The sequence below is a fragment of the Kogia breviceps genome, chromosome 9 (assembly GCF_026419965.1).
Source record: "Kogia breviceps isolate mKogBre1 chromosome 9, mKogBre1 haplotype 1, whole genome shotgun sequence".
Classification (NCBI taxonomy): Eukaryota; Metazoa; Chordata; class Mammalia; order Artiodactyla; family Physeteridae; genus Kogia; species Kogia breviceps.
In genome coordinates this window covers 83769941-83782958 of record NC_081318.1, presented here as the reverse complement: position 1 = coordinate 83782958, position 13018 = coordinate 83769941, and the positions used below count along the sequence as shown (strand labels likewise).

The window sequence follows — 13018 nt, the reverse complement described above, 5'->3', positions numbered from 1 at the left end:
TTCCCACTGTGTTCCTATTTTTGCATTCCTCTAGTTCAGCACTTATGGACATTTTGAACTTGCAGTTTGCATTTTATTTTGGTGTTTCTTTCTGCCTCCTTGCAATGGAAAAGAAGCTTTTGAGGCTAGGTGCCATGGCTTACTCATTTCTTATCCTATTCTTTGTCTAGGATAGTGACTAATAAATAAAGTACGAATTAAACAATTTTGCTGCTTTTTAAAAATTATATTTCTGTCCTCTTTTATTCAGTTTTTTTTGTTCACCCTAGGATGTACTACAATGATCTTGTAACTTAATTCTGTTACATTTATTTATGATCTTTTTTCCAGATAATGAAAACCAATTTAAATTTTGAACATGTGTTCTGCCAACCATTGCTTCTACCTCTGAAACTCAATTGTATATGATGTCTAATCTATCAATGATGAAAGCATGAAACAGCCTTTGTGAAATATTTATGCCTTCAGGTTGGGGCATTGGTTCACTGGTATTTACTTTTTGGTATGTTCCCACAACTCTGTACATAGACCTAATAGTTTTATAGTTTAGATGGTGTTTATTAGTTTAGGACTAATATACAATGTTGAGATAAGATGAAAATTCCTTAAAGGTATTTTATATGATAAAAATATAAATATACTACACATATTGAGAAAAATAAGTTACTTAAAAATTAATTTTTTTGTAGAGGTCTCCTTTAAGATTATTTCCACAAAATACTTAATGGCAGATAGTTTTATATGAAAATACAGTGGGAAAATAAACTATTAGATGTGTAAATATCTACGTTATTTCATAAATTAATTTTTTTCTAATTATTTTAAAAGGGTAATGTGTTCCAAGAATACTTTTTCATTATCTACTACTGGGCAAGTACTATTCTATGACATGGGGATATAGTAGTTAAAAGGTAGACAAAAATCCGTGCCCTCACAGAACTTTACGTCCTAGAAAGAGAAGGAAATAAAATAAATACATAAGTATAGTAAGAAGAAAATTTAAAGCAGAGGTTAGGGGACTGTGGGTCCGCAATTTCAAATAGGGAGATGGGGCAAGGGTCGGCTCACACGGAAGCAAGGATCTGCAGAAGGAGAGGCAAGGTACTACGTAATCATCTGGGGAAGAGCATTCTAAGATTAGGTAAATGCAAGTCAAAAGCCCTGAAGTCCTGAGCCTGGGGATTTTGAAGTAGGGAAATGAGGCCAGAGCAGTTGGAGTTGAGTAGGTTAACAGGAAGAGCACACAGGAGACTGAGGGGTGATGGTGGCTTGGAAGAGGTTATTAGCAGTGGAGGTGGTGAGGTGGGTATGGCCTTATTATGGATGTACATTTGACCCTTGAACAACAAGTGTTTAAACTGCACAGGTCCACTTATAGTAGGATTTCTTTCACTAAATATATACTTTACTACTCCAGGCTCTATGGTTGTTTGAATCCAGGGATGCAGAAATGGGGGTACAGAGGGCCAATTGTAAAGTTATATACAGATTTTCAAAGTGCATAAGGCAATGCCCCTAACCCCAGAGTTGTTCAGGGATCAACTGAACTTTGAAGTTACACCTGACAGGATTTGCTGACAATTAAATGGAAGTTATGAGAAAAAAAGATGAATTCAGGGTGACCAGGATTTTGGTAGAGAACCTGGATTATTTATCTGTGTAAATCATGAGTAAAATACAATTGAGGTCTAGCTTTACATATTTTTATTGTCCCATTGAATTTCTGGAAAGTCTGACTGAAGGTGTCAGAAAAAATGATTGAGATGAAATAACTCATTTGGCAGTATATGATTTTTCCCTTTATTACTCATGTATTTTAATATTTGAGTTGTCTTTTCTTTCCTGCTTTGCAATATTGTTAGTTCTACATTAACTTTTCAAGTTCTTAATTTAAAATTTTCATTGTTCTATACTCTCCTTCCTGATTGACTCACCATTTATATGAATGAAATAGGGCAGAGTCTTGAAAATATTCTAGTTAAGGCTAAACCAGTATGACCACTATGGTGTGCCTGGGGGTCCAAATTGAAACACATTTATTGATAAACATTTTTAACTAACATTGTACTCATTTTTCAATGTTTAATGCTTATTTGCATCCATGTTTTGTAGTAGATAAAACTTTCCCTAATTTAAAGATTAGAAAATTGAGTCAATATTAATTAATGCACCCAGAGCTATGCAGGTATTAAATTGTGAAATAGTGTGGAAATGTGTGGTAGAGAAATCTTTCAAGTCTGCATTATTAATACACAAACCCAAAGTGCCCTGTTAACTACTTAGGCAGTCACAGTCTGTCTTCCAGAGTGGAAAACAAGAGCACAGTAATTTTAATTGATATATCATTTTAGTTTGTTGGTAAGATGAATAGCTACAAGTTTAACATAATTAAATTTTAGACATAAATAGTGTTCCTACGTAACTTTTACCAATTGATATATAAATTATGCAATTTCTTGGCAGTCTTTCATTTCTCAGTTATGACTTGCAACTTCATTTAGTGAAAACAGTGCTAGACTTATAATCAGGGGACCTGGTCTCAATCCCAATTCTACAATTTGCTGGTTTTGTGATCTTGAACAAATGTTATGTATTCTTTGTGTCTCATTTCCTCATTAGTAACATGGAAAAAATAAAAATTTGCTTGTTTCACAGTTTGTCATGGGGATCAAGTAGGATAGATTAGGTGAAAACCCTTGGAAAGTTAAAAAGTCTACTATGAATCTGTAGAATTAAAATTTTCCATTGAATTTTCTCTGGGGACTTAAAAAATTCTGTGGAGCTCTATTAGCCTCTGATATTTCCAGCTTCTAGCACAATTGCATCATGCAACTTCGACCTGATTTCCTCCTGCAGGTATAGCTGCTCTTTGTTAGTCACTTTACTTTATAAGGTTAAAGTCTCAGAAAAACTTTTTTTCCTTAATGAGATTTCACCCCAAATTCCCTCTCAGAAAAAGAATTTCCAATCAGGAATTGACTCCCAAGCTTATTTAATTTCCTTCAGGATTTACCTACCTGCAAATTCTGCTACCTCTGAGCTTGGCAAAGAGGGATCTAAGGGCATAGTTTTCTGTTCCCTTTCACATCAACACCCATTGAAAGAACTATCTACACTCCTTGTCTCCAACTTCCCTCCTAACCATTGTCTCCTAAATCTAGTCTAATTAAATCCAGTGCTCAATTATCTGTCCTCATCATATTTGACCTATAAGCATAATTTGATAAAATGCTTGAAAATCTTTATTCACTTGGCTTTTTTTTTGGTACACAGCCCTAAACTGTTTTTCTCTATAGCCCCCTCTCCTCAGATCTCTTCTTTTCTGTTCTTCTTCTTAATTCCAAATATTGATATGACACAGGATTCAGTCCTTGAAACTCAACTCTTTTCTATCATCATTCACTCAGTAATTCATCTCACTTAGTCTTATGGCTTTTAATGTTATCTATAGGCTTATAAATCTCAAATAGTTCCTGCTGAATTTCTCTCATACATTTTGAGCTCAGATTTCCAACTGCTGACTTTACATCTTCATGTAAATATCTGATATCTCAAACTTACCACATCCAAAACCAAAAACAAAACTTTAGTCTTTCTCCCCAAACTTGCTCTTCCCGAATTTCTTCTTCATCTTAATAAATGTCAACTGTATTCTCCTGATTACTTAAACCAAAAACAGTATCAGTCTTCATTTTCTCTTTCTGGCATCAGACTTCACATTTGAAATCGTGAAAGTTTGAAGACAATGAATAGCGTCTTCACACTATTGCAAACCGAGAATCATATACCAGGTAAATTATTTTTCCTTGTAAACGTGGACATATTTAAGGAAATAAAAAAAATTCAGAAAACATATATCTCACATATTTCATTTGAAAATTATTTTTTAAATTACTCTAAAAAAACTAGAGGACTCTAGATAGGAAGAGTTTAAGAAGATAGAAAATCTCAACTACTAACTAATCTCAACTCTGTCTATCTATCTATCTATCTATCTACGCATACACAATTATCTCTATACATATATTCATAGATTCAAGAAATGCCCTTTAGTCAGGGAAATAGTAGGATTTGCCTCAGAAAAGTTTCTAGAACTGGGTCGCTGAATCCTAGAGCACTTAGTGAAATCAAGAATATGTGAAACCTGGATTAGATCATGTAGAAGAGAGTGAATTTCCTGAAGTTTTTCTATAAGCTATATTCCTCCTCCACCCAAAGAGGTAGTTGCCAGCTTTGCCGCATGAAGCCTAGCAGGTGGTAGTGCTTTAAGTGGATCACTTAAGATCTTAATGCGTGACCACTGTAATTTGGGGATTATCTGATCCAGGAAATCTTGAGGATAAAGAGAGCGAATCAGTTCTGTGGTTTCAGGGCCAGGTCAGTTGCATTAGGGCTGGAATCAGACTATACTCTGAGTTTGTTGGAGAAGAGGTTGTGTATTTCCTATAAACCAGAAGTGAGCTATGCACTAGAAGACCAATGCCACTGTGGAATCTTATTGGGACATGGCTGATGGGTCACTCATGTACAGGGACAAAGAGATTCAAGCAGCAAGAAGCCAGAGGTATATAAGGGCTTCCTAGGGGCTTCTGAAGGATTGCAAGCAGCCTTCTGAACTACTTATATATCAGAGTCAAAAGAAGTACAGGTGGGAGAAAAACCCCAGGAATCTCAGAAGAACTTTTAGTGTCCCAGTAGAAAAAGAGATAATTCTAAACATTTGCTAGGCTCAGTACTAATTTATAACAGGAAAAAACAGTGATCAGTTCAAGTGAAAAATGTTTTATTTCCCTCATCCTTCTCTCTACCATACTTAGAGGTAGGCAGAGCAGGAAGATAAAAAAGCCAAGCACTTCTCCTTTCAAATGTCAGAGAACGCCAACTGCTGGCAATGTGGAAAAGAAGTCTTAGTTTATAGTGAAGATTATGTTAAATGACGTCTTGGACTAGTAATTTTTAATTTTTGATTTAAACTCTGTTTTCAGAGACTAAAAACCAATATAGGAGCCTTGATGACCAAAAAGTTAACAGAAAAGTCAATGAGACCTACCTAAATTTCTCCCAGTGGCACAGCAAAAGATTTATCAATTAGATAAATTTGAAGGGAATATGGGAGACAAAAATATGTTAAATTTTGATTACAATTTACATTCTACACATTATGTTTCTATTAGATTTATGCACAACTACATACTTCTGACTACTCTATATATGTGTATATATGTATTTCTTTCTGATTTTGATCTTTGTAAAATAAGAATCTGACAATATAATGTAGAATGACATAAAGCCACAGCTTTAAACTAAAAGATGATGATGATACCTTAACTCTGAACATTCTCTATTATTTTTATGCTTGTTGTTTTTAAAATCTTACAAAATTTTAGTTAAATGATGAAGAACCAGTCCTAGCTCTTGGTGTGCTTTGTGTTTATCAGAATGTTTAGGTTAGAAACACATTGTTTTTATGTTTATTTGCATGTAGAGAATAAAGTGCTCTAGGGAGCAGTGCAACTATATTTAGTAGTCAGTAGTAAATAATAGTGGCACGCAAGTAAAGGACTGTAAATTTTGAAGGTTGCCATAATGACTTAATGCTTTTAAAAAATCTAATTCATTGTTCACATTTATTTTAATGTATTTTTAGACATAATAGATATTATTTTATGTACATTTATTGTAATGTCATTAAAATGAGTATGTTTTAGCTAACAAATATTCATAGTTGTATTTTTTATGGAATATTCTGTAAGTGTTCGTATGGCCAAGTGGAAGAACATTTTTAAATTAAACAAATATGGACATGAGCTGAGATTTTGCCACTTAATGGCAGTTTGACTTTGAACTTTAGTTTATTCATCAGTAAAATAATTGAAAAAATAACATCGGCTTTTTAGGATTGCATACAAATATCTTTAAACTTCCTTATACTTAAAATTCCTTTCCCATATCTCTTTATTCATTAGGTAAGAAGCAAAGTAACAGTAACTGACTATTCTAAAACAAGTAGATTATAAACTGGCATTTCTTCCTGTGTTATGCAGGCTTCTTTTGTAGGGTTTTCTTGCCTTATTCTTAGGTTTCTATTTAAGAATATGCATGTGGTCATAACCAAGTATTTAGCTCTCTCTGCTCTTCTCCACTATAACATTATTTTTAAACAACTGTTCGTTTTTTCCAGTTGTACAAAATGATATGAAGCATCAAATCTATTAAATCATTTAAAATATGCTTCATCACTAGAAAGATTGGGGATAAAGTTGTTTACTTACTTTTTTCTTATTTATGAGCTTAAAATTATCAGCTTTTCTGACATTCATCTGCGCAATTGCCTAGATGTATAATAAAACCCTATTTCACTAACTGCAAATTCCCATGAGGCTGAAATTCATCTGCTTTGCATTATTGTATATCCCTGCCATGTGGATAGCTTACATCACGTTAACTTTAAAAGGTACTGAAATGGTGCTTTGCAGATACAAAGGAGAAAGGAATTGGATCAACACTGATTAACACTGATTTATTTTAATTTATTTAATTTATTTATTAAAATTACCTATGTTCATTGAGAGTAAAGGGTCAAAAATGAATTTGGTTTTCTCAGAATGGTGTATTCTAGGTAGATTAATAAAGTCATTAATGCTTCCATATTCGGTGAGTTGACAAATTTTATTTGCTTACAAACTATGCACTATAGAATAATAGGCTCTATGCAAAATCTGCCCTCCAAATTTTACTATATTCTTTTTTTTTTTTGCGGTACACGGGACTCTCACTGTTGTAGCCTCTCCCGTTGCAGAGCACGGGATCCAGATGCGCAGGCTCAGCGGCCATGGCTCACGGGCCCAGCCGCTCCGCGGCATGTGGGATCCTCCCGGACCGGGGCACGAACCCGTGTCCCCTGCATCGGCAGGTGGACTCTCAACTACTGCGCCACCAGGGAAGCCCTATATTCTTTTAATAATTGTGTTTATGGTAAATTATCACACAATGGGGGAACATTCTTTCTAATTTGATAATTTATTGGCAGATTTATTTGGTTAATGTTAAAAATTAGTGTGTAACTTTAGGCGTATGGCATTCAAGGGAATTCCTTATGTTTGGTGGGAAGAATTAGAGTGTTAGGCTAAAAAGAAAAACTTAACTGCATAAATTATAGCATACATCATTAGAATTATTTTACTTGTTTATTCATCCATTTATAGATTTTTTTAAAAATTCCTAAAACAGCTTTAAAAAGCAGTATTTAATTGTGTTTAACAAAGCACAATTAAATACACTTGATATCAAAACTTCTTTCAACTATTTAAATTATTTAATCTGATTCTGTGCTTCCTTATTTGTGAAATGGAATTTTACTACATACTTCATAGTTTATGGAGATTTTTAAGGGAATTTAGAGCAATTTTGAACCTGGTTCAATGTAAGTGTTCAATAAATAAATAGTTTCAATAAAAGCTATATTAATGTGATGTTCAATATCCAGCAAGATTGTACATATTAGGAGTAAGTAAACAGTTAAAAGAATGTCAAAATTGTGTATGGAAAAATTTAGTTGAACTTAAGCCAGATGATTGAAGAGAGTATTTATGATTAAGCAAAATTAATATTATATATATGGCCTTTTTAAGAATAACTGCGTAAGTAGACAAGTAGAAACCATTAAGGAAAACACTAATTGTTTTAACTTCATAAAAATTGACATTGGTTATCTGTGTGCAAAAAGATTACAAACAGTATAAAATCAAAACAATTAACTAAAAAAATCATTTGCTTAATTTATTTTAAACAATAAATTTCTGTCCCTAAAAACGCTCACAAAGCAAAACCAAAAAAATGACAAATATTCCAGGTTAAAATTGAGTGAAAGCCCCACCCCTCCGCCCACCGCCAGACTGGCAAGGTGAGGTGGCCACGCGTGCAGACATGGCGGAGAAGCTGGAGCTGAGGCTCAAGTCGCCTGTGGGGGCCGAGCCCGCCGTCTACCCGTGGCCGCTACCGGTCTACGACAAACCCCACGATGCTGCTCACGAAATCATGAGACCGTCCGGCTCAAAGATTTGGAAAGAGATAGTTTAAAAGATTTGGAAAGAGATAGTTTAAAAGAAAAGGAATGTGTGAAGGAGAAATGGAATCTGTTGCCTGAATTCTTGCCTGAATTTATGCAGACAGAAATAAAGAATCAGTTATGTGACTTGGAAACCAAATTACATAAAGAAGAATTATCAGAGGAGGGCGCCCGGGCTAAAGTCAAATCCCTTTTAAATAAAGATTTGTCCTTGAGAACGGAGCTCATGCTTTCAGTCGGGAAGTGAATGGATGTCTAGAAAATGGGACCCAAGACAAGTGGTGAGGACCGCGGAGTGGCAATAGCAGAGAAAAACTAGTCCCCCAGACCTGTTTCCAAACTTTGCATGCCCAGGAGAAGCAAGTCCGATGGAGAAACAAAATCGGCTGAAGTCTCATGTAGCCCCAGCATTACAAGGCAAACTACCAGGCAGACCACCATCACATCTCATTTCACAAGGGGTCCTGCCAAAAGGAAACCTGAGGAAGACCCTGAAAAAGCAAAATCAGATGATTCTGTCGATGAAGACGAAAAAGACCAGGAGGAAAAGAGACATAGAGTTACATCCACAGAGTGAGTTGCTGGACCGCGCCCTGCAGAAGAACCGGGAAGAGTAAGACCAGGAACACATGTGGAAGAAGAAGAAAGAGATGATAAAGTAAAGCCTGGTCACCTCCAGGAAGAAGAGAGACTCAGAAGTCAAACCGAAGGACTAACACCTAAACAGAAACCTAAGGAGGAGCCAGACAGAGATGCGAGGCCCGGAGGAGCTCAGGCTGAAACGAATGAAGGAGAAGACGAAGATGAAAAGAGGCACAGAAGTGAACCCAAAGATCTAGCTAGCAAAAGGACACCAGAAGGAAAAGAACCTGAAAGAGTAAAGCCACAAGTTTCTGATGAGAAAGATGAGGATGAAAAGATAAACAGATCCCAGATATATTACTGAAATATCTACAGAAGTGCTTCTAAAAGGAGAGGAGTCTCTTCCGAAACATCACCACTGGCCTTCCCTGGTGGCACAGTGGTTAAGAATCCGCCTGCCAGGCCATTTCGTGGAGGACGGGTGTGCGAGAGCATCTGCGGGTGCCACGCGGGAGGGGACCGGGAAGACCCAGCCAAGGGTGTGTGGATTGGAGCCTCCGCGTTTCTAACCCGAGATCTCGAAATGCATCGTGATTCCTGTCCATTGGAGTGTAAAGTTTATGTAGGTAATCTTGGAAACAGTGGTAACAAGACTGAATTGGAACGAGCTGTAGGCTATTATGGACCACTCCGAAGTGTGTGGGTTGCTAGAAACCCTCCTGACTTCGCTTTTGTTGAATTTGAAGATCCCCAAGATGCAGCCGATGCTGTCCGAGAACCAGACGGGAGAACACTATGTGGCTGCCGAGTAAGGGTGGACCTGTTGAATGGGGAAAAGAGAAGTCGAAATCGTGGCTGCCTCCTTCTTGAGGTCGTCACCCGCGAGATGATTATCGGAGGAGGAGTCCTCCACCTCGCCACAGATCTCCAAGACGGAGAAGCTTCTCCCGCAGCCGGAGCAGGTCCCTTTCTAGAGATAGGAGGAGAGAGAGAGATCACTGTCCCTGGAAAGAAATCACAAGCTGTCCCGATCTTTCTCTAGATCTCCTAGGTCTCCTAGCCGATCTAGGTCAAATGAAAGGGAACAGAAGACCACTTTGCAAGAGGAGTGGTGTACAGGAAATAACTTCATTTGACAGATGTATGTACAGAAAATTCAAGTTTTGTTTGAGACTTCATAAGCTTGGTGCATTTTTAAAGTGTTTTAGGTGTTCACATTTGTTTGTCTCTTGGAACAGTGACACATAAAGGTGTAATTCTCTATGGCTTGAAATGGATCACATGAGGCATGTAATATGAAGAATTGTTACTTTACAATGTTCCCTTAAGCAAAATTGAATTTGCTTGGAATTTTTAGTCTTGCCTAGACTGATAATAAAACTCTAACTCCTGACCAGCTTAAAAAAAAAAAAAATTGAGTGAAAGACACTAATAAACACACCAAAAAAAGAACAGCAAGGTCAATAAATACTTGAAAAGATATAATAAAAATACGAGTTAAAGTAAAAGATTTTATTTGTATTATATTGGCAAAATTGTTAAGAGGTTATTACGGATGCAGAGGAAAGATTATCCTGCTACACCCTCAGTGAGGGGATAAGATGGAGGGCAAATTCTTTCACGAAGCAAAAAAAAAAGTGTGCGGAAAGCCATAAAAACCTCTCGATCTAACAATTCTAATTTCATGTAATTATTCTGAGAACATGTTTAATAATAGGAATAATTTGTACACTATTGTTTATAATAGCTATTAAAGAATAAAGCTTTTGATTTGTATTTATTATCATGGAATATGAGCATGTTATGCTGTTCATTTTTAAATGATCAAAAATGTATTCAGAATAATCTCCTTGTTAGAAATAAGACTATGCATACATTCATACACACATACATACCTTCTTCTAGTAGCAACTCATATACATATATATACACACACACATATATATGAATATATATATATGTGCCTATATAACAGGTTAACTAAAAATAATTATCTTTAGGTGGTAATATTGATGGGTTTAATATATTCTTTATTCATTGCATCTCATCATTGTTTTAGTGAGTCTCTATAGCTTTTATTAAGAAAATAATACAAGCTATAATAAATTATGTTAAGCAAAGGAGTAGGTGAGGATAAAGAAGACAAGCTACAAACAAACAAAACAAAATGTAGTCAATTAATTTATATCATGAAGTCTAAATACCTGAACACCAGTCATCATTGGTATTGTATGAATTCTTCATTTATGTTTGCTAATGTTAAGTGTAGTATAGTCTTGTCTGTTGGAAAATATTGATGAGACAAATTTAGGTTAAGAGTTTTAATAAATCTATCTGCAGCTTCCCATAATTACAAACACATATGTGAATCTTTTGTACATAGGGATTATATAAAAGATGACACATGCCAATCAATTCTTCCATCACTGTTGAACTTGAAAAGGTTCCTTTGCATCTGAAGTTTAAAGACCTCTGATATGTGATTCTGCATTTTTGCTTCATGAAGTACATCCCTACTTCTACTTTCTGCACCCTTCAGTTGATGCATTGACTGCTTAATTCCCCATATTCCTTTGGACAATTAAGTGATGTTAAGGTTAATGTCTGCTATAGCATTCCTTTTGAGCCTCTGTAAACTTCTTGCTCCAAACTATTTTCCATAAATAGTTATTTAAGATTCTAATAGCAGGCCTTTCCCATTTTACTATATCCTTGGTTTCTTACTTGGCAGATTGGTTAGGTTATGTGACTGCATTTGGGGTTATCCTTTTTGATATTCAGCGTTGACATATGACTCACAGGTGGCCTGGTTTTGAAAAGACATGTGCAAAATATATGAAAGGGTTATTTTGAAAGGGTTACATAGTATGACATAATAACAATAGAAAAAGGGTTATATGGCATGACATAAAAAGAAAAAATAATATTTGTTGGGATACAAAAGAAAGTAGAATTATATTGGTGATAATACTCTTAACAGAAGGACATACCAATCAATGTTTTCAGTTATATAAAATTCTTCCATCTGGTACAATTCTAGCAAGAAAATAAATATTAAGGTGGAGTACTGAATCTCATTTTACAGGGTTAATAATAATAAAATAGAGTGGAAAAAATCTATTCTTGTGTGCTCATTTCTTTTGCAACAGCATACAGCTGGGTTCTATCTTTTATTGTGTATATTATTTAAGAATTATATTTCTTTAAACTTTGATCATGTAATTTTCTTACATCTGGTTTTATTTGGCACTTGCTAGAGAGTGTGTATAAAAGGTTAGTTGAACATGTACACTCATCTATAGTAAAAAAAGTGTAGATCTTTCATAAAATATACATGTATAATATTTATATGTAATTTAATTGCTATTTATATTGACTTAATAAATGTCTGTCAGTGTGGTTTAAAATGGTTTAAACTAGTTAAAATTATAAGATGTTATTTTAATTCTGAATCTTACTTTTGGTTGTTGCTACCAATCTATTCCATATATATTTAATCTCCTACCACATATATTTTAAAATGTTTATTTTTTCTGTAACTTGGCATTGATCATGAAGTACTATAATTACAGGTTGAGACTTCAGATTCTGGTCAACTCTGTGACCCTGAGCAAGTAACTAAATCTCTCATTACTTAGCTGAAAAATGGGTTTAGTCATAGCATTTACGTCATAGTGGGATTGTAAGCATTCAAAGTAATAATGCACATAAACTATTTAGAATGCTGGGTGGTATATAAACACTCAAAAATGTTACCTGTCATTATTATTTACCTTTATGATTACATTGCATGTGTCCTCTTGTGAAGTGAGAATTTACTATTTCTTTAGAATCAATTATTTTAGGATAAGTGAATCTGTAATAATTATCAAAACTGTGTTATTCAGTAAAATTTATGAATATTGAATTCCAGAAGTTGCCCAAATGCTGTATTATTTTTTCCAAAGTAATTGTTCTAATCTTTACTCATTGAAAGGGCATTTATTTGAATAAAACATAAGATACACAAGAACAGAAAAAAGTAGAATGGTATCTTTCTGTTATAAAAAGGAAAAATAAGATTATCCATATATCTAAATAGTGATATATGATATTGGAGATGAGAATAAGACTCTTAAGAGAGTCTTAAGAGTCTTAAAAATAATATTTTTAATAGAATTTTTACTTTAGAACCATGTAAATTTTATATATTTGATTTATAAAAATTAAAAAAAAAATGAGGCTAACACATAATGTAAACATGCGTGAGAATGCATTATTTCTGATAACTTTGAAATACAGTATGGTGACTGTTCCTTAAGGCAGCTAGTCTCCAGGGAGATGTATTCCATTGCTTGAAATAATAGGTACTATATAGGTTAGAGATAT

The 13018-nt window shown here is 34.7% G+C and overlaps 2 pseudogenes; both read left to right on the top strand.

Moving 5' to 3' along the window:
* The first annotated feature begins 4505 nt into the window (after nucleotides 1-4505).
* On the top strand, nucleotides 4506-9014 carry LOC131762435 (DNA (cytosine-5)-methyltransferase 1 pseudogene; annotated as a pseudogene).
* Nucleotides 9015-9166: 152 nt separating this feature from the next.
* Nucleotides 9167-9786, top strand: LOC136794770 (serine/arginine-rich splicing factor 3 pseudogene; annotated as a pseudogene).
* Nucleotides 9787-13018: the final 3232 nt, after the last annotated feature.